The sequence below is a fragment of the Durio zibethinus genome, chromosome 12, assembly GCF_047325235.1.
Source record: "Durio zibethinus cultivar Kanyao isolate XHJ-2024 chromosome 12, ASM4732523v1, whole genome shotgun sequence".
Taxonomy (NCBI): domain Eukaryota; kingdom Viridiplantae; phylum Streptophyta; class Magnoliopsida; order Malvales; family Malvaceae; genus Durio; species Durio zibethinus.
In genome coordinates, this window is record NC_143173.1 from 907688 (window position 1) to 930621 (window position 22934).

At 30.7% G+C, this 22934-nt stretch overlaps 2 pseudogenes across 2 annotated transcripts; one reads left to right on the forward strand and one right to left on the reverse strand.

Annotated features, from left to right (window-relative positions):
* The first annotated feature begins 115 nt into the window (after window positions 1-115).
* Window positions 116-9351, forward strand: LOC111296889 (multisubstrate pseudouridine synthase 7-like; annotated as a pseudogene). Its single transcript, XR_016346797.1, has 21 exons — window positions 116-325; window positions 711-789; window positions 890-1082; window positions 1224-1435; window positions 1602-1674; window positions 1754-1810; window positions 2403-2482; window positions 2566-2628; window positions 2749-2836; window positions 2941-3043; window positions 3180-3283; window positions 3421-3494; window positions 4322-4386; window positions 4567-4742; window positions 5031-5098; window positions 5209-5269; window positions 5349-5386; window positions 5480-5548; window positions 5657-6008; window positions 6136-6255; window positions 6845-9351. The product of XR_016346797.1 is annotated as a multisubstrate pseudouridine synthase 7-like (transcript).
* On the reverse strand, window positions 7394-13230 carry LOC111297159 (serine/threonine-protein kinase Nek2-like; annotated as a pseudogene). Its single transcript, XR_016346796.1, has 14 exons — window positions 12018-13230; window positions 11806-11872; window positions 11349-11414; window positions 11088-11134; window positions 10963-11008; window positions 10719-10799; window positions 10575-10617; window positions 10439-10488; window positions 10262-10343; window positions 10102-10151; window positions 9523-9596; window positions 9353-9404; window positions 8229-8675; window positions 7394-8111 (listed from the first exon to the last, which is right to left on the reverse strand). The product of XR_016346796.1 is annotated as a serine/threonine-protein kinase Nek2-like (transcript).
* Between the last annotated feature and the right edge of the window lie 9704 nt (window positions 13231-22934).

The following is a 22934-nucleotide window of genomic DNA, read 5'->3' on the forward strand; positions in this document are numbered from 1 at the left end:
GCAGTGGGCTCACCTCTGATTTTCTTTTTCTTCATCAAATCTATTGCTTGGTCTAATACACCAAACCACACAATGGCCCCAAAGGCCCAAACCATGGGGAAGCCAGAAGAAAGAAATGTGGCGTTATGGAGTCTCTTTTTCTAAAACCTGATCACTACTTCCACTGCAAAAACTACCAGTAATAATCAAAATCAAACTTGACAAAAACTACGATCATCAAATCCTCAAATAACTTAACTTTAATAACGACCATCACCGAATCCAATGTGGGTATCCTCTGTTTCATGTCACACCTTCCTGGTTTCCGTGGCATCCTCAAACAAAGGTGAAAAGTCCCTTTTTTTTTTTTTTTTTAACTTATGCTCTAAAACCTTTTTTTTTTACATGCTTTTGCAGATACCCATATGTTAAAATTTGTTTATTTTCACGTGCATGCATGAAAATCTGTTTGCTTGATTGATATGGTGGAATGTGGTTTAGTTTAGTGGTAAAGGGTTTAGCTTGACTGAAGCATGTGTCGTAGTAGTTGTGTAGGTTTAATGGGATTTAGCTAAAAGGGGTTCTTTGTTTTTAAAAGAAATGGAAAAAAATGTGGAATGAGGAAAATTAGAAGTTTTGAGTGATTTTTTTTTTTTTTTGTTATGAATTGGTTATAATAGCGATAGGCAATGGAATTTTGTGTAATTTGATTGCTTTGATTTTGTGTGTAGGTATTCTGATTTCATTGTGAATGAAGTAGATACTGAGGGAAATGTTATTCATTTGACTTCTTTAGATGGCCCTCCAGAGGTAGTGTCACTTGAATTTCCATTTTTCAATTCATTTTTAAATTTATTTTTTGTATAGTTAATAGATGATAGATTTTTTTTTCTTTTGAATATCTACTCAGGCTGTTGAGGAATGTGAAACAAAGATATCTGATCAACTTAACAAAAGCTATGCATCTGAAATTGAAAAATTCAGATCACTTGCTGGTGACACTAATGTAGATAGAAGCTTTTATTAGCGAAATTACTTCAGGCAGAGAAGAAGATATCTCTCCCATTGTTCTATCTCCGGACTCTGATAAATCTCATTGAACAGTAAGCTTTAGATTTTTTTTTCCAGTTTATTTATCCAGTAATCTTTCTTCATCCTTAGCATGTAGGATGTTACTTAATCTAGTTTGAAGAGGGAATCAAGCTAACTAGAAGGCTCTTTCCCTTTGAGTTTGACATTTTCAGGCAATGCAAAATTTCTTTAAAGAGAATCTTAGATTCCTTGTCATTGACACAGTCGATGGACCTGATCATTTGTCAAAATGCATTCGTGTGAGATTAAATTCCGGGAATAACAATAGGGGCAGAAATTCCAAGAAAAGGAAAGAGAGAGATGATAAGCCTTATGACAGTAGAGATTCAAGCCACTAGCCAGAGCATCTTGGCAAGTTCCTTAGGTAGGCATATTGCACTTCTACATCAATTCAATGCCTTTTAAGATAGTAGAAAAAATTATGCTAAGCTTTTTCCTTTCTGACTTCAATTGCTTATCTATGCCTTGAATTGTCTATTATTGCACTTGAACTACATTTTGAAGGTGCTATCTTCTATCTTAATATTCAGGTTCCATCTTTACAAGGAGAATAAAGATACACGGGAAGCCTTAGGATTGATAGGAAAGATGCTTGGCATCCAGGTATGAGGAATGATTTATTTAAAACCTGTAGTTGTACCTACTCAATGGAACCTTTTTCATTCATAGCTGTGTTTGGCAGCCAAGGTCATTTGGTTTTGCGGGTACAAAAGATAAGCGGTCAGTTTCAACTCAAAGGGTAAGTTGATCATGTTTTTTCTGCTTTTGTGCTAAATTAACTTGTGTTTTAGTTAATTTTGGGAGATTGCTTACTCTAGCTTGAATTGTATAGCTTATGTGATGTACTGTTAATTCTATTCTAAGTTTAGAAAAGCTAGTCTTTAGCATCTTGAAGAAGCTGATGGATGGATGTCACTTTTGAGAAACTTTATGAGCGACAAATTAAAACAAATTGATGCAATCTTAATCTCTTGACTACAAATCTATAACCAATAACTTTGTACTAGAAGAACTGGGACATGCCAAAGACACCCATAGGAGACACTTCATCGACTTGGTTCTTACAGTTCTATTGAAAACCATGTTACTGTTTATGCTTATGCATTTATTCGATATGATTATGCATTTCACGGGTATAGATTTTTAAGTTATGGAACACTGCTGCTGACTAATGGCTTGTTGCTCTGTCTTCATTCTAAATGCCTCCAGCACTTTCATCTGTGTATGGATGGCTCTGATGGCGCTGTTACTATTTCTTGTGTATGTACACTTGTGTGGTTTTTGTGGCATGCTCGATCACATTTAAGTGGAGCACTTTGTTGGGTTTCCAGGTAACTGTTTTCAAGCAGCATGCGAGTAGATTAGCTGCACTAAATGATAGGTTGATTGGTATTAAAGTGGGAGACTACTGGTAAGGCTGATGGATTTAACATTCTGGTTCCCTATCAAGTTATTGTTTGATGCACTGTTACTTATAGTGGCATTATCATCCAGCAATGCCAAGGATGACCTTCTTCTTGGACACCTCTTAGGAAACCGGTTCACCATCATATTGAGGTGAGATTGTTTTCACACACAAGAATTCTATTTTTATGTTGTCTTATTCTGTGAATATCCATTAATGCTACTTTTATCTTCCAATATCCCATCAGTCATTGAACTCATTTATCTCCTTAGAGGAATTGTTGCAGATTCTGAAGATACCATCAAAGCATCTGCAGAGTCCTTGGGAAGGCATGGCTTGATCAACTACTTTGGTTTACAAGTACTTCGTTGATCATCACTCTTTCTCCTGCCCTCTCCCTTTTCCCCCTTTTCCTGGTTTATTCTTTCCTTTATATTCTTTTCTAAACCTTTATAATTTTTCAGCGTTTTGGAAGTGGTTCTATACCAACTCACCACATTGGGCCCACTTTACTGCGAGGAGAGTGGAAAACTGCTGCAAGCACAATTCTTGATCCAAGAGAAGGGGATATCCTTTATTTACATTTATATTTTCTTTTCTTCTGGGCAAAGTACTCTTCATATGCTAGACTGCTCAAAGGATTTGTTGCATTCAGCTCTGATGTATAATTATAGTTATCTTCTTGACTTAAATCTCTAAATACAAAGAAATGTTATAAGTAAGGCACGGGAATATTATAAAGAAACTGGTGACATAGAGGGGACTCTCAGGCATTTACCTCGCCATTTAGTTGCAGAAAGGGCTATGGTGAGTTCCCTGCTTTATCCCTCCTGCAGGGCAATGATATACATTATTTTTTCACAAGGGTGCTTAATCAAGATGTGCTTTGTGTCTGTTTATAATAAAAAAATAATAATTTTTTCTCCTTTTTCAATCTCATACAGCTTCAGTGTTTAAAGAAATGTCCTGGGAATTACTTGCCGGCCCTGAAAGCTATACCAAGGACTTTGAGAATGATTTAAGTGCTTGATATAACAGGAAATCAGGAATATAATTTTCTTCTCTCTATTTCTAAAACAGCCAACTTTGGTAGAGGAGTGATAAACATGTTCTATGTCTCTGTGCTCTAAGTTTTGATTGCTAGTCTATTTTGTGTAATAACAGCATAAGTGGGCTCTGGCTCAATCTTTTACTTTGCATTTGAATTCATCTCTTACTGTCTCATATTTCTTTCTTAAATCCATTGGGCTAATATGGTAATGTCATGCCATTAATTTTCAGCTTTATTTTGCTGTTAACAACCACATTACCTCGAGTATGGATTGCTCTAGCATGTGGAATAGGGAAGCAAAAGATAGGTTTATAAGTCAATTTAGCGCAGCTTCCATTAATTTTCAAGAGAATAGAAACTAACTTATTGAGTGCGGATTCTTGAACTGCAGAACTATTCTATTTATTTTCCTGGAAGCATGTTTAATATGGGAGTTTACTGTTTATATGCGCAAGGCAATTAATTACTTATTTCCTGTTTCCTTCAGTAACTTGATTTGTTACTTAGAGTTCGCTCATTTCCCCTCTGTTCCAATCTTGTTAATACATGCAATGTAGTTAGTAATGTTGAGCAAAGCCTTATCCTACTTAATTAATATGGGGAATTATGTTAAGATAATTATTGAGTTCCTCAGAATCAGTTTTCTATCTCTCTCAAGAGTTGTATAGAGATAGATCCTCCTCACAATCACTTCTTTCTCTCCCTCTCACTCATACACACTCATTCACCCAACACATTTGTATTCATGAGAAAAGTGATATTGACTCTTAAATTATCTCTGTTTTGCTGATCAGGTATGTGCATAGTTACCAAAGCTATCTGTGGAACCATGCAGCAAGTATGAGAGTGCAAAAATATGGTACGCTATTTTGTTTTTACAATCCTTCTTTTTTGTGGGTTGGGGGCCAGGGGTGTCATGTATACACTAATAAAAGTATGCCTTTATAGAGTATGCTGTCATTATTTTCATTGTCGGAGCTTTATTAAAATGTTTCAAGGTAACCAATCTAACATGGTTCTGTTATCCCACCATATGCAGGAAGCAATGAAGTTGTATTGGGAGACTTGGTATATTGTAAAGGAGATGGTGCAGAAAAAGTGAAAGTTGTTCCCTCTGAGCAAGAAGATAATAGCTTTGAAGATGCGTATGATTGTAGTGAATTAGATGAAATATCTGGAAAAGATCTTTCAGAAGGGAAAAAAAATCTTGTTAAGGTCAATTATTACCTATTCTTTATTTAGAGTGTTTTAATTTTTGAATTGTAAAGTCAAGGTTTTGAAGGAAATTAATAAAAAGGATTGATAAGACTTCAAAATATTTTGTTGTATTCTAATACCATAGATGATAATTTCTTTCCTAATTTTGACACTACTGCAAAAGTTAAATGTGAAAAAATGTTCCTATTTTGGTGCCATTATCTAACCATATACTGTATATTCACTTAGCATCAATCTTTTTAACCAGGATTCGAAGAATTTAAGATAGCTTCCACTTTCTGGCAGGTCATAGCTGCAGCAGATATTAGTACCGGAAATTATACTATTGAAGATGTTGTCCTTCCTATGCCTAGGTAAGTGAATACCAAAGAAAGTCGTTGCAGATTTTACATTGCTGTTACCTTTTTCATAATGAACTGTTATTTCTTTCTTTCCTGACAATTTTATGATGTTTCCTTGGCAGTTCTAGAATAGTTTATCCAATGAATGATATTGCTGATGTTTATCATGATATGGCAAAGAAGGTAGGAAGGTTTGCTATCTTTCTTAATATATATTAAATACAGAATTTTGTGTTTCTAATAATTTTGTTTAATTCATCAGGATGGGATCAGCTTGATGGAGAGTGTCCATAACATCTAGTACTCTTCATAATTGAAACCATCCCTATATTTTCCCTGAGAATTTTCTTCCCATATCCATCTCATGCTTCATCTTTTCCTTTTTTCTTGTAGGGAATTTTCGATAACCAGTATGACTGGAAGCTACAGGCATGTTATTCAGAAGCCAATTGATTTTCAATGGTATGATCTGCTTTTCTTATCATTTGTCTTTTTTTTTTTGCAGTGTTCTTCTTTTATAGATGCCTTGGAACTATTGTAGACCAAGTAACGTGATCCATGTTGTTTCAGGGAATTGCTCTCATATACAGATGGAGATATGGCATTGTCAGCAACAGATTTGGACAAGATTGCCAAAACTAAACCTTTGAACCTGGTCAGAGAAGAGAAATCGGCCAATGGAACTGAGGACCAAGAGCCATTCAATCATATGGAACAATTAGAGAGCTTTGAGGATGATAAAAAGTCTTCAACTGACTATGATGAGGTGGAGGGTTCTAGAGAGGCTGAGCCTCCACAAATTCATTCTCTGCCTGATTCAAATTCTCAGGCAACTCAGAAGGCTCTCAAGTTGGCTTTCACACTTCCTGCTTCTTGTTATGCCACAATGGCCATAAGAGAGCTTCTCAAGACATCAACTTCTGTATGCACTTTGGGAAATTATGAATATGCCCCTACAATTCATAGGATTGAAAAATATTTCCAAACACGTCTCAAATTATAGCTCAAAATAAAACATCACCTTACTCTGTTCTTTGCTGCATTTGCAGGTTGCATTCCATGGGACACTTAACCAATAAGCATGTCGCTGCTCACATAGTTTTCAACACAAGGATCGGGTTGCTGCATCTTTCAGCAGGAAAAGCACCAATGTTTGCATCAAGAATCAAGTAAGAAACAACAAGGTTTACTCCCCTAGGCTGGAATTCATTTTTGTTTAACCTATAAGGAACATGATTTTGTAAATGAGACAAGCTTTTCCCTCTCTACCGAGTAACACATTGTTTGACTTACCGAAGTCAGACATGTTTTTTTTATTCTGAGTCATAAATTTTCCCTGTTTAAATTACCCATTGATTCCTTTATGATGCATGGAATTGGCCTGTTCATGCATGTTATGCTTTTATGCACTAGTATTTGTAGTCGAAAGGACATGTATCTGCATCAATCAGTTAAACTGTTTTGACTTACAACACTAGTCATATGTTTAAAAACCCTGCTAGATTAGAGTAGGTTGAGTAGTTAAACTAAACCTTCTCTCAATTGAAAAGTTTGCAAGGTAGATGTTGCCCCAAGCTTGAGGAAATAGCAGTCATTTGGTTGGCAGAAGCTAAAGAGTGTAAAAATCAATCTTGTACTGCTAATTCTATACCATTCTAATATAATGTATCTCTGAAGTTTTTAGTAGTTTTTTTTTTTTTTTTTTCATTTGATTCAGTTTTTAGTAGTTTCATTTTATACAAACTTGTTTCCTACAAGGCAGAAATATCGTACTCTCATCCACTTCTAATCATCTGCTGGGCATGCCATTGGCCTCAATCTCCTATCAAGGCAAGTTTTGAAGGATCTCGACAAATTTCACCAATATCAGAGGCATGGAGGATGGGTGGTTCGGTGGGGATGACCTGATGGGTTAGCCTTCCTAAATCCAGGAGCCTCTGGGAGCTACTTATTTTCACGAAAAGAACTCTTCTATCTTTTTCTTATCCTGGTTAATATGATAGTTAAAACCCCAAGTCTTACTTTGGTGCATGCATAAAGATTCTAGCCTCTATAAAGTTCAAGCATCAAGATCATCTATTTTGCTGATTAATGTTTTTAAATAAACATGCTGTCTCAGTCAGGAATATAAACATATTATGAAACTTTGATGCACAAGGGGAATCGTAATGGTGCAGGAAAATCAACTAGAGGCTAGAACTAACAATTAGCATTTGTTTGAAAACAAAGATGCCTAAACTGCCAAGGTCTTCTCAACAGGAATCATCGCCTAAAATCTTATAAGCCTGGAATCTAAAAAATTGATACAGGTTACAGCTACAGATATGATACAAAAGGCAATGGTTCATCACCATTAATCCTCCTGCTTGGCAGTGTTCTCCTTAAAGCTCTTGGTCAACCAGATAGCAGTTTCCCTGGGGGAGACTTTCCCAGGTCCAAATGGCTTTAGTAGCACACCAAGCTCATCATACCTCTCTTGCTGCAGCAACCTTGCACTAAATTCAAGCAAGCCTTCCAATGCCTCAGCACGTTGTTGGAATGATGAGGGGTCAAACCTTCGCCGCCGCGTGTCTGATGAGGTGCGACTTGATGCCCCAGCAGTTGCATTTTGATCAGAGGAATCAGTTGCATCCTCTCCATCTGCCTGGAACATGCTGCGTTGAATTCCTTGCCATGCATCAGTGAAATGGGGCTTGATAGAGGCTTGGTCACATATTTGAACCGTGCATTTGTCTTTTGTGATTGAATGGTCAATAAATTGTGGTGAGCCAGAGGAGCCCTGTGCAGATATTGATGAAGTTTTGCGGATAGGGAAGAATGCATCTTCATATGACGCTAATGGGAACTCAGCAATCTTATCAATTCAAGGAGCATTGACAGAAATATCTGGCGATTGTATGCGATGAAGGATACCAGCATTTGATCTAGAAGGAGATTCTCGAGCTGTAGTTCTTGTTGGCAGTGGCAAGGATGCTCTTCGACTTGTGGGGAGACATTTTTTAATTGGAGTGCGTGACACAGGAACCTGGAAACACAAGGCAACCAACAGTCAAAACCCAGCTTTTGAAACTAGAAAATGTTATTATCTGCAATCTCTATGAATGTGTTGCACAGGAGTCTGAGAAAGCTCTATAGAATTTACCGCATCAGGATTTTTCAAGGGTTCTGTCTTTCTCTTGGGAGCTGCCGAAGCTTTTGTCAGAGGACGTCTTGGAGTCTTGGTGATACTTGAAACTTTAGAAGTAATTCGCTTGCAAATAACTGTTCCTTCATGGCTGCTGTCAATAGACAAATCTTCTAACTTTTGATTCAAGTAACCTGGTGTATCATGATGCATTCCTTTGGTAAAGCAAACAGAATCTTGCTCAGCTCCAGATATGCTTGGATTCAGAGTCCTATCATTACTGAATGATCGACGCCTCTCCCTGTAAGAGGAGAAGTGGACATCTACTAGATCTGAAAATCTAGTTTTCTTTATATTGGTTTCAGGCCAATGCACAGGTAAAGTATTCCCTCTAGGATTATTAATTTTTTGGTGAACTTTAAGAACATAAGGCTGAAGGTGTGGATGCCTGAGCAGTTCCTCAGCCTGTCACATCGGATATTTACCTCAGATGAGAGGAAAGATCATAAATTGCAGAAATGTGCATATGCAGATGGATGAATGCACACAAAATATCCTTTCCAACTGATCTAATGGGCATGGTTGCAGAAATGTGCTACTAATTGTGAACACATTGGCAAAAAATGCAAAACTTTGGCTTTCAGAAGCAAATGTTGAAATTGTTTCAACAGAAAAATACTTCCAAAGCTCATTGGACAACAGTTTAATGTTTGCGGCCCCACTTTTGGATACTTCCAACATGCTATTCAAACATATATGTTGCCTTAGAATTGTCAAGGTTCCTCCTAGAAACCAAGAAAATTGACGGTTGTAAAAGCATATTACTTCAGGTAAAAGTTATAAGTGATTCCCCTTTCAACCAAGAAAACTTAAGTGGTGTCCATAGAGTATCTTGGAAGTGTTTTTCTAGCTCCTCAAGGCAGATGCTGAGGCACCAACATGCGGCACGGGACAACCTTATGGCACTAAAAACAACTGCAGTGTCATTATATACATTCTAAAAACATTTATAGATCAACCTACATTTGAGCTCATTATGGAAATGGTGGATTCATAAAGATGCTCTGCATATATTGTAAGAAATAGATTAGAAAAGACATATTTTATACATAGATTAGAGAAGATTTATATTTTACACGTACACTTGGCCTGAGTTTGGGATTTTTGCGCAGCATGCTTTTAACAAGACCACGACTGAAAAGAAAATGAAGCAATAATTAGACCAGCATAATTCATCATTTTGAATAGGCTACTCTTTAACAAGCAGAAATAGGTATGATGATTCCCATCATGGAAGGAAAATGAGGCTTACAAGGCACCGGAATATTTTGTCGGTAGTGGAGCAACTATTGATTTATTAATCTTGTTTATCAGCGCTTGCATATCCTGATCAAGAGATTTAAGATTATTAGAAAAGGGAAACAAAACATGAAATCGGAGAAATGATTTCTAAAAATGCCTCCTAATGTCAAAGCATCAATTATGCCAACAAAGCACCCTCATGAGACGGATGCAGCAGCATCATATTCACCAAGAGAAAAGAGTTATAAGGACACATCACCGGATATCTGTAACTATGAATCACATATACTTTTTTGCTACACTGAAATACCTCAAGAAACAAAGATGAAAGATGCCTAATTGCAGTCTATCTCATCTGGCCTAGATGCAGCTCATTTATGAGGACCAAATGGATAAATTGATTCTGAGTTACCACGCAAGATCTGGCCAAATTACAGCCCGATATCGCAACAAAACAGACTGTTTAATGGCCCTGTAAACATTTGGAATGCTTGTCTAAGAAGTCCAAAGCACAGACTAACCTAAAAGATGCATATGCAACATGCTGCAAATGGTTACAAATTAAAAAAGATAGGGTAAAAGAACTCACAAATGCTTTAAATGCAGGCTTGAGAGAAGTCATTTCATATATGCAGCACCCTGGACGACATATTTTCAAGTCATATAGACACAGATAGAGATAAAAACCTCGAATTTCTATCAAGACAGACTGACAATCACAAGCACCCTCTATGAACGAGCATGTTTACCTAATGACCAGATATCTGACTTAGAACCATATGGTATGTCAGCCAGAAGCTCGGGACACATATAGCTGGGAGTTCCAACAACCTGAAAAAACAAAATAGTATTCTCCCCAATTATGATTATTGAAATCAAGTGACACATTAAATTCTTGAAGGTTAGCTAATCCATATATTACTTACAGAGGATGCAAGATCATCTGAAGTCAAAATTTTGGCAAGTCCAAAATCACCTGCACCAGTGTTGATCACATGTTCGTTATGAGAAATTCTAATTCCATTCAAAGGAATTACGTGAAAAACAGTAAAAATCACTCACCAAGACGTATGTCTTGATCTTTTGTCAAGAAGATGTTCGAACACTGAAAATAAAATGAAACAAAATATTATCAGTAGAAAGCAAATTGGAGCATTTTGGAAGATAGTAACACCTTCAGTAAGAGCATAAAAATATGCCACTAACCTTGACATCACGATGAAGAATATGATTCAAGTGCAAATAGTCAAGAGCCATCAGGAGTTGAACAAGCCACTTGCACAGTTTCTGAACATGGCCAGATGCAATAATTTTTAGACTTATAATTCTTCAATGAATAAAAGTTGTCTTAGGGATAAAAAATAGCAATAAACTTCAACACGTGGACATGGAAAAAAAAAGTGGCAAAATAATTGAAGGATTGAATTGAAAAGCATGAAATAAACAAAACCTCTTCCGAGAAAAGCATGCCATTTGCCTTCTTTATGGCTTCAGCCCTGTTTTATATGGAAAATCTTATTATGATCTGCTATGCACTATCTCATAAATCTCATATCAACAAGAAAGGAAACTCACATGTCTCCTCCTTCACAATAACCTATAATAATGCATACATAGCAACCCTGAAAACAAAGAAATATGTGAACCCATGTTAGGCCATAGAACACCAAGAAGGTTCCGATATTAATATCATGAAAATTAGAGAATATAATCAAAAGGTATGTAAAAACTACATTTATTCCATAAGCTACATTCCAAAAATAAGTGTGAAAAGGACAAGAATAGAGACTGATCTGGCAGAGCAGCTATTAATGGAAATAGTAGACATAAGCATACCTTTTCCACCCAGGAATCTTTGTACTCGACAATAAATGGGTTTCGAATTTTAGAAATGAGCTCCATCTACATGAAACAGTTCAAAGGTTAGTCTATAGATTGAATTAAACTTAGTTCAAACCTCCAAAGCAAGCTGTAGGGCAGCAATATTGGACAACAACTTTAGTCCAACTTTACTCCAGTCAAACTTCAATATGGTCCAGGTCCAAAAACTGCTATAGCTAACATATTCGGGATTCAAATCTGCTATTTTCCCTTCAACATGTTAATGAAATAAAAAGCAACTCCAATCCATCTTTTCTTTTCTTTGTCTGTTTCTTTTTCTCCCTAATATTTGCCTTAATAAAATATGAAAGGATTCTGGCAGAATTCTAGTGAAATAGAGTGATTTAAAGATCATAAATGGAGCAGAAAGAATATAAAGTGGGAAAAAGACCTATCAGTAAAGTATACAAACCTCCTGATGAGCAGATCTTCGTGACCTATCTGTCTGGCGGGCAAGACGAATTTTTTTCAGCACATACCTTGTCATTCCCACAGAAAAGAGAAAGGACAAGTCAGTTGTCAAAAGATGAATTAATCAAGCATGTCTAGTTGTTCTTCTCATATATCTCACATGTAAAGTAAATATAGATAGAGCAAGGCAGAGTAACTTATTCGCAATCTTACTTCTTCTTTTCATGTTTATGCCTCACTAGAAGAGCTGAACCAAAAGCTCCCTTCCCAATTTGCTCTAGAATCTCATATTGCTCCATGTGAGAGATGTATTTGACTTCCTTTTCTGGATTGAACCAAAAAGAAAAACAAAAGCGTCAGCGCATTACATATTCATGAATCATTCAGAAAAGTTAGAGATGCAAAGGAATATGCAGTAGTTCCTAACAAAAGCAAGATGCACTATCTCTCCAGTCATACTCTTACAAGTGAAACATGAACCTTGAAAGTCAAGAAAGAAACAAGAAACAAAGTAAAAATATGTGCGGTGAAAGAGAGACCCTTCCAGCTATTAAAATTAAAAAAAAAAAAAAAGTGTTTCTGTAAATTACAAAAATAAAAAAGTATGGTTATGGTTAAGAAACAAAATCACAGGTCATTGAAAGAAACAAACTTCACCATAATAGTTACCACATTGCATGATTTAACAGAAAAGGAAATCATAATTCAACATTTGATAGACAGAAAAGCTGGAGTGCCCTTAGCACAAGAATACAGGATTAAAGAGGACAAATCTAAGCAATGGTTCATGGTAAACTTAAAACTAAAAAGTCAGCATCTTGCATTTTACAAAGCTTTGTTTTCTATAACCCATCCAGCTAAATTATTTTGTTCAGTCCAATCTTGAGTTGATAACTCAGCGGAGAAGCCATTTTCACTTGTACTAAGCCTAATTGGGTGATATAAGCTTTCTATTTGAGACTAAACAAGAACCAGATATAAGAAAACATCAGAAGCAGTTGAACAGAAGAGAAAATGAAGAGAACAATGGAAAAGAAAAAGAAAATATCTGAATAGTAGCTGCTATAATTTATAAACCACAAATTATCAGCTCAAGATCAACACTTCAAATACTTTAAAAAAGAAAGCCCAAAACTACAGATAGAATAAAAAAAGAACCAAAAAACAGTTAGAAAAGCACATTATAAGTAATCTGCCTCTCAGATTAAAAACACTCAGAAAAGAAAAAGAACAACAACTATAATGTATCATGAAGAACCAACTTCCTTGATCAAGAATCAAGAAAGCAAAGAACTTTGAAAAGGAAAAAAATGCAGCTTTTCTCAAGAAAATGAGAGGGAAAAAAAAAGAAGAAACCCAATGAACAGTAAAGAGAGAAGAAGAAAAGGAAATCTACAGATTCAGAAAAAAATAGGGAATGTTCAATGTACCTGAGTATAATGGTAGTAAAGGGTATATAAGTTGCTGATCCAAAGAGATCACGAGGAGAAGAATAGTGTAGACTTAGACATTTGAGCAGAAGCTAAAAAAGACACTGTTTACAATACAAAGAAAGAGGAGATGAGCAAGAAGAAGTAGAGGAAGCTGCTGCCTGCGGCAACTGTTTCTCCATTGGGTTGTTTCTAGTTTCACGGGAGAAAATGACAAACTTTGCAAGAGGGACTAGATTGGACCACCAGATATTGAGTAATACTTAGTAATATAAAATTCTTATATTTTTTATGAAAAAAAAGAAAGTCTTGGGTACTAAGATTAGTGAAAATAGTTTGTGGAGATTTGTCAGTTAATACCAAAAAAAAAAAAAAAACATGTTTTGAGAAACAAGCATGGTAGACAAAGACTGTTCAGACAGTGGGGGGTGGCTTTAACTTTGACAGGAAGTACTATGCAAATGCTAGAAAAACAAACAAAGTAGAGAAAAAAGTGCAGTGATTAAGACTGTTTTGGAAAGAAATTATAATAATAAAAATAATCTTTCTTTAAAAAGTGAGTGAAATACTGATTTCTTCGTGAACCAGCTGACATATATTGTTAATTTCAAATTCAATCGCCATAATATTTTAACAAAAACTTTAGTTAAAAGAGATTCATATGAAAAATTAAATGAAAGTGAACGGTAGAGAAGAAGATGGGTCAAAATAGGAATCATCTCTAAATCAAAGTAACATGATATTTTCAGTTTTTTACTACTTTGTGACTGTTGTGAAAAGGGAAGAACTGTAATAAACTCATTGTAGCACAGAGTCAAAGTCTGAAAAAGAAAGTTGAACAAGTGGGTTTTGGCTCAGTAAATTTGTCAGCTTTTGTGGGCTTGTTTTAAAATTTTCCTTTTTTCATTAAAATTCAAGTAAAAATAATTTTAATATTTCAGTATTTATTTATTTAAAATTAAAATAAATCTAATAATTTTTATATTTATATCATATAAATATAAAAAAATTATATATTTATGTCATATTTTATATAAAAATTATGTGTTATAATTTGATATAAAAATATAAAATATAATTCATATTATATTCTCGAATCGTATTTAAAATCATCAAATATAAATTAAAAGATAAAAAATTTTTAAATTAAAATTAAATAATAATCTAAATTTTTTATTTTATTATAATTAATTTAGTTTTCAAACATTTTTTAAGTTAAATAAATTCTTATTAAATGAAAATTCATTAATCATTATCATTTATTGTCATTAAATTAAGTGTTTAATTAAATGAAAATAATTATTTAATAATTTAATTAATTATAATAATATGATAAAAATTTAAGTGATTATTTCATTTTAATTATTTCTTATATTAAGTATTTATTTAATCTATTTTTAACTTTATTTTTGAAGTCGTTGAATGGAAGAAGACCGACCAAAGGGGACAAAGTGGGGCCCAATACCTCTTGCGCTTGATCTGCAATCAGGAAGGCACTGTTTCCCAGTTTAAATTAAAAGACCCTCCTTTGTTATTTAAATTACTAGAAGGGGACTCTGGACTTTGAAGTGTAGGCTTGGCGTGTCGTTTTATATTATGTGGGCCCATACGGTTTGGTTTGTTAGCCAAGTGGGTCAGCTTGCCCCGTTGATATCCGACTTGACTTCTCTTTCATATTTTCCGGTCAATAATTCTCAATGTATTATTATTATTATTAATTTAGTGATTTTATATGAAAAATTTTATTCATGAATTGTCTATTTCAGGTATGTATCTGAAAAAAAATTTCAATAATGCATCGAGTATTTTTGCTCGAAAAATTATTTTCTAGTGAAATACATAGAAGATCTTATTAAAATTTAGATTTGTCTCAATATTATTAATTGAAAATATTATATTTTTAATTTCTACAATAAATAAAGGTAGAAAAAAGTAAAAAATCGAGTATTAATTTAAAATTATAATATTTGGTTCGATTTGATTTATTTATTCGATTTAGATTAAATTTAAATATTAAATGTATATATTAAATTTAGATTGAGATGTAAAAAATTGAAAAAAATAAAATAAATCATATTATATATTTTTATTAATTTATATATTTTTTAAATTTTTATAAAATAAAAATAATAATTTTATATCAAAATTTATTTAAATATATTAAAATTTATACTAAAATAATATATTAAAAGCAAAAAAATTAAATTTCAAAAACTCATAAATTAAACTCGATCGATAAAATTCGATTCGGATCGAATAATATAAAAATAAATTTAAAATCATATTGAATTTTTAAAATTTATAATATTATATAATATTTAAAAAAATTAAATTAGATCTGATCATATCTAAATCATTATTACCTTTAATAATAAGTAATAATCATTAACGAAATCTTATGTGAAATATATAAGATTTTTTATAAAAAAAAAATCATAAATTAGGTTCAATTACTTACTGTCTCACTGTATGAAAAGATGAATTGTCAATGGTCAATTTCTTACCGTCTCACTGCATATTATTACAAAGCAAAGAAGGGCTACTCTGCTCCTTCTAAGATTCTGATTCTCCATCACCGAACCATCATCAGCCTCAGCAAAAGCAAGCTGAACTTGAGGCAGATGCTGGTCATAAATAGGGATGGCATCGGGTCGGGTTCGGGCGGGTTTTGCTCGACCCGAATTCGACCCAATTTTTTGCTCATCAAACCCGACTCCGATCCGAATTATTTTAATATCCGACCCGATAATATGTAAATCATATCCGATCCGATCCGACTCGAAATTAATAAAATATTATTTTTTAAATATAAATATTTAAAAATATCATTATATAAATATATATAATTAATTAATTAATTAATTAAAAAATAATTTTTTTAATAATGTCGGGTCGGGTAGGGTCAGGTTTTAGGCATACCCGAATCCGACCCGACCCCGACTATCACCTAAATTTATCTGACCCGATCCCGACTCGAAACTTGAAATTCAAAAAAAAATACCCGACCCTATAAGATCGGGTCGGGCCAAAACCCGTCGGGGACGGGCTTGATCGCCGTCCCTAGTCATAAATGGTAAAAAAAACTTGCATGTTAAAGGAAGATTCAACATCTCCCTTTGCCCATTTCTTTCCTTTCTTTTGTTTTGAATAAATGCATGATAAAGTTAATTGGTAATCCTTCTATTTAAGTGGCAATGATTTTCACGGAATTAAAAAAAAAAAAAAAACAATTTTTGATTTTGATATATTTAATATTATAATAAATTTTTTTTTATAAAATTAAAGTTTCATAATTTTTAATGTTAAAAATTTATAATAAATAATTTTAAAATATAATAAATAAAAAATAATTTTAAAATATAATAATTTAATTGATTAAAATTTACTTTATTGCAACTTTAATATCATTAAATATAAAATCATAGATACCTATAAGTGCAAAACATTTTTTTTGTTGCTTATTGATGAAAATAAGAGGGCTGCCTTTTGAAGCTACAACAACCTTCCCAATCAAAATTAGCATAGAAATTAAGACCAAAAAAAAAAAAAAAAAAACCTGTCCCCATATCATGATAAAATGTGAAAATTTCAAGTGTATATAAAATTTTTTTTCTTCGAAAAAATTAATTAATTTATCAAAAATTTTATTTTTTATTTATTTTATAATTAGAATCATTAAAAAAATTTTGAATCTATGACTGTATATCAGTGTTTCCAATGCACACTACGTAGTTAAAAAGAAATGGCAACATTTTCAACTTGAAAAAGAAGTGAAACAAACCAACTTGTTTAATGGAGATATGGTGCCCGTGAAGTGTGATAATGAGCTTAACCTTTTTTACGTGAGCAGAGTCAATGAGTGGTGTTATCTCATCTACTTTGTTCATCATAATGAGTTGCTTTTTTTAAGGCAGCATCAATGAAACAAATGAGATGAGCATGCATTTTTAAGTAGAATAAAATATTAAATAATGATTTATAATCGTGTGATTTGTTGTTAGAATATTAAATTATTTTTATATAAAAAAATTTACAGATTTTGTAATTTTAAGTATTGATAGCGTGCAAGCAAATGATTTTATATGATAGGTCTAAGTAACATATATTTATAAGTATTTTACTTATAAATAATCACATTTACTTTATATAACTTTGCAAAATGATTAATATTTTACTATGTCTCATTGTCTAAGTTATCACATACTCGAATCTTATATCACTCGTTCAAGGTGATTGATATTTAAGTCGCTCATTCGTTAAGGCCACTTGCCTAACTATTCGTGTAAGTGTTTTATCAACGAATCACCTCATAACAAGCCACTTATCTTTGGGTCATTAATTGCCAGCAACCTAAAGTGGATTCCTATCAATTCCACATGCATTTTTTATAAACTGTCAAATTGCTTACGTCACATTACTATGAATGTGTCATGTATCAGGTAAAGAATATTTAATTACCTTAACTTGAACCTTTCTTTCCAAGCTTTCTCTTATGTTGTCTCTCACATTTACCTCCTCTTTTATTTCAAATTTTTTTTATTTAAATGATTTAAACGTTAGAACAAGAGATGAGAAAAAAAATTGAAAATTTTTAAAATCGATTTAAAATCGTAATATTCTATTTTGTTCAAATTGATTATTTTCTTATTCAGTTCGAATCAAATTTGAATATTAAATATATATATTAGCTTCGAATTGAAATGTGAAAAATTTTAAAAAATTAAATCGAATCAAGTTATATATTTTTATTAATTTTTATATATTTTTTAAATTTTTATAAAATAAAAATAATTATTTTATATATAAATATATTTAAATATATTAAAAATTTTATTAAAATAATATATATAAAAATAAAAAACTAATGAACTAAATCCAATTGATAGAATTCGATCTTTATCAAATCCATTTAAAAAAAATCAATTCAAATTTAAATTAAATTTTAAAATTAATATTAATATATATTATCTAAAAAAAATTAAATTTAATATAATTTGATTCAGTCTAAACCACTATCACTCTTAATCAAAATGCGTTATAGAGTCCATACTCTAAGATCCCTTCCTATTTTATGCATGTAATGAATTAGTGATTTTTGTGATGAGGTGACCACTAGTCACACTAATCGAAAAGAAAAGAGAGGAAGAAGTCAAATAAGAGAGAAGTCAAAATCAGAGGTCTCCAAGAGAAGAGAAAAGGCTTTGTTTAATTTAAAAGAATCTTGGTTAGAACTTAGATGATGTCCACTAATTGTTTTCCATTAGACATGAGTGGTCTTAATCATTGCCTTAATGATTTCATCCTTTAGTTTTTTTAAATCATCCATCTTCATGCTCGTGTCAGCAATATATATATATATATATATATATAAATTAATTAATTTATATTAATGTACAATTTTTTAATTTTATATTTTTTAATCACTAATTTTAGTAAATTTAATGGACAAAATTAAATTATTTTTTATTTTTAAATTTATTAAAATTAATAATTAAAAATATTTAAAAATATGTATGTAAGTTAATTCCTCTCATATATATATATATATATTAATTGATTTCAAATTTGAGGGTTTTAAACTTAAATTTTGAAATTTAATGCTTAAGACAAATCAGCTTTAATTAGCAATATTATATGAGATCTTTTTACTACCTGGTTAGCCTATGTTTCTACGTCGTAGTTGGCTAAGAAAATGTTGCAGTTTTTGACTACCTGTAAAAAATAAGTATTTATAATAAAAATTTTGTGTTATTTATAATTATTCAAATAATTTAAAGTGTACAAAATAATATTATCAAATATATTGATTAATGATCATAAAAAATCTAAAAAATATAATGAACTATTAAATTAGTGATATTAAAATCGATTTCAAAATTAAATACTCGAATTTTGATTGTAAGTTCAAAAAAACTCTCAAAAATAAAAAGTTTGACACGATAAATATTAGACTTATTCAAAAGTCGAGCTATTCATTTAGGTTTAAAGATTTGTTTAAATTTTAAAAAATTTAATTTAAAAAATTAAAATTCGTTAAATAATTTGATCATAACTTTTATATTTATTAATTTTAATTTCGGGTCATGTATTGGACAATATAATTAAAGTTTAAGTTCGACCCAATCTAAATAAAAAATGTATAATTAAATTATTCTAATTATATAAGTATATATACATGAATTTTTATTTTTATATTTAATTTTTTAAAAGGATTTTTTTATTATATAAATTAAGTTCAATATATAGATTTAAAATTTACTTTTATAATTTGAGTTAGATTCAAACAAATTTTAAAGTCCTAAGTATTCAGACTAAACCTTAATAAACATATAAATTATTAATATAAAATATGAGTTCGATTCGATCTATAAACATCTCTAGTCAATCTTGAAGAAATTAATAAGGATTTTCGAGTATTGGTTTAATAATAGATGTATGCATTTACATAATTCATGAATTGGTTTGGAAAAAGAATATTAATTTGGGAGGATTTATTTGATACATTCATGTTTGAGAGGTAGTGGTTAAATTTGACGATTTTTGTATTTTTATTGTATAAAATATTACAATTAATATATTCATAATGTGTTTTATATGATAATTACATATTATTCGTATTAATATGAAAATATAAGATATAATTTTTTTATTTTGTTAAATACATATATATTTATTATTATAATTTTAAATTATGTCGTCTTAATATCTTATTTTTATATTATATTCATATTGTATAGATTATCAGTTCTAACGATGGCACCACCTTGTAGTTGCCGACATGAAGAGGAGACAGGGAGAAAGACTGAGATTTCAATAAACGTGAAGGTGGGTGGACATGTTGGACTATGATGCGAGGGGAGAATTTGTTTTATATGGTTAGAATGTCGGTTACCACAGTTTGTAGCTGTTGATAATGGATACCAATTCACATCATCTAAGACAAGCATTTGTCATTGAAATTTATGATAACAATGTAATTCTAAATTTAAAATAAAATGAAAATTTTTATTAAGAATATCATCAATTTTTTTTTTAATTTTTAATTTATCATTAAATCTTCTACTCTATAAGTGATAATTTAAAATATAATATGATGATAGGATACAAATAATAAATACAAAAATAACATAATTTGAAATTTTAAAAAAATCATAAATAAATCTAATAAAATCAAAAAATTATATGTTATATTTTTATATTAACACAAATTATAATACGTGATTTTCATATAAAATATAATACGAATATAATATTTTACATGATACGATTATATGAATTATCATATCTATTACTACATACTTAATTAAATAAAATATTACGAATATAAACTTTTTAAAACCGTCAATTATAATTAACAAAATATCCTCAGATTTTATTTGGCTTTGTATGAAATATCTTAAAAAATCATTTTTCAAAATTATCTCATGCATTCGTTATTTTATTATCAAAATAATAAAATAAAATTTTGAATGATTAAAATTCATTTTATTTAAAAAAAATAGATAAAGAGAAATTATTTCATTTCAAGATTAAATCATGTCAGAAAACTCAATAAAAACTTACATTACATTTATAAATAATTCAAAAAAATTTTGATAACAAAAATCAAAATGTGTGTTATTTTTATCTTATATATTTGTTTGCAGAAATTTACCAAATTGACACCTGCGCTGTTTAAGGACAACAAAACAATTTTTTAAATCCTTGAATTTGGGCTGACTTTGCCATTTTGGGTATCAAATCCTTGGCAATTCCTCAATAAAAGAGAAGCTCGAAAAAAACCCAAAGGCCCTAAAGTTAACAGGTACAACTATCTTTTGCAAAGGTTAGGAAAGGTACTCCTAGGCCTACACCTTGAGGTAGCCCAAACCGAACTATCCTTTCATCGGCTGACTTGGTCCTTGTGTCATGACCCGCGCACTGTCTAAGCTCAGGGATTCTTTCATAGATAAGCAAGAGTTCGATTAATTTTGGATCCGAAAGAATCTATTCTTGAATTCAAAAGTGGTAAGAGTTTCGAGTTTGAGTTTCGATATTTAATTAGAGGTATAAATAATTAATATATTAATATTTATAAATTATTTAAATTTGATTTAAATAAAATTTAAATTCGATTTGATTATTATTAAATTAAATTTAAACGATTTAATTTATCGAATAAATTAAATTCAAATATCTTAATATTTGAATTGAATAGTTTACAAATTTAATAAAAAATTTTAAATTTTAATATATATTTTTTATTTTAATTAAAAAAATTATTTTTACTTATATATATATATATATATCAATTCGAGTTTGAACTCGATTTTGAATATATAATTGAATTTGAAATCAAATAATATAATTGAATTCATTTTTATTAAATAAGTTTGAGTAACTTTATTTTTTTTTAAGTTGAATTCGAATTTAAAAATTAAAATTTGATCGAATTTAAGTTTAATTTTGAATAATAAATTTTGAATCAAACTCAAACTTCATATTATATCAATTTAATATAATTCGATTATATCTTTACCCGTGACGCTTGAGACAACCTAATCTTTTGCACCAAAATCTCTTTCTAACAACCTTCCCTTATTTTTATTTTTATCTTCAAATTTTTTTTAATAAAAATTTAAAGTTTCATTTTGACAACGATTGAAACCGAATCATCAAATCATTTTAAAATTATTTTAACCTCAAATTCTAAGATAAACATAAAAAATTTTATCAATTAAATTAATTTGTAGATTGCATTTTAGGTTTTTATTTTCACGTCTCATTTAAAAAGCATACATCTGACATAAAATGTGTTGTTCACATGAATACAAAATTTAAATGCATGCTTTCAATAGAAAAAAGACATAAAAATAGTTTTTTTCCCCTTATTTATAGAAAAGGCTCACTTTGGTCCCCTCTTACCATATTTATGACTTGTGATTCAGGATTTGACAATATAGAGATAATGAAACACCAATTCATACATCAATTCATAATCCATACAAAATAAATATAAAAGATTTTTTAATAACCAATGTTTATTGGTTCGAGTAAATAAGAAGTTTGGGTTTGTTTAATTAAGGTTTTAATTTCGAGTTTTATGAATGAAAAAAATTAGCACTAAGAGAGTTTACTCCTCTTATAAGATCTAATTTAACTCGATTCCAGATTAATTGAAGTTTAAAGTAGCTATCGAACATCGAAAATCCAAAAAAAAAAAGTTTCTATCTCACTTTTGGTCCCCTCTTACTATATTTATGACTTGTGATTCAAGATTTGATAATATAGAGGTAATGAAATACAAATTCATGCATTAATTGATAATCCATACAAAATAAATATAAAAGATTTTTCACTCACTAATGCTTATTGGTCCGAGTAGCTAAGGAGCTCGATTTTACTTAATTAAGGTATTGGTTTTGAGTTTTGTGAATGAAAAAAATAAGTGTTAGAAGAATTTGCTCTCTTTATAAGGTCCGATCTGATTCGATTCTGCATTAGTTGAAGTATAAAATGACTATCAAACACCGAAAGATCCCAAACTAAAAGAAAATATTTTTCAATCTCTTACTAATTTTATTAGTTTATTTCTTTTCACAATGCATGAAAATGATTTTTCATCCAAGTTTTATAACGTTTTAACTTTAATTATTTTTTAAAAAATATATAATTAGTATTTTTTATCTCATTCATTTTTTAAGTCAAAATTTAAAAAATA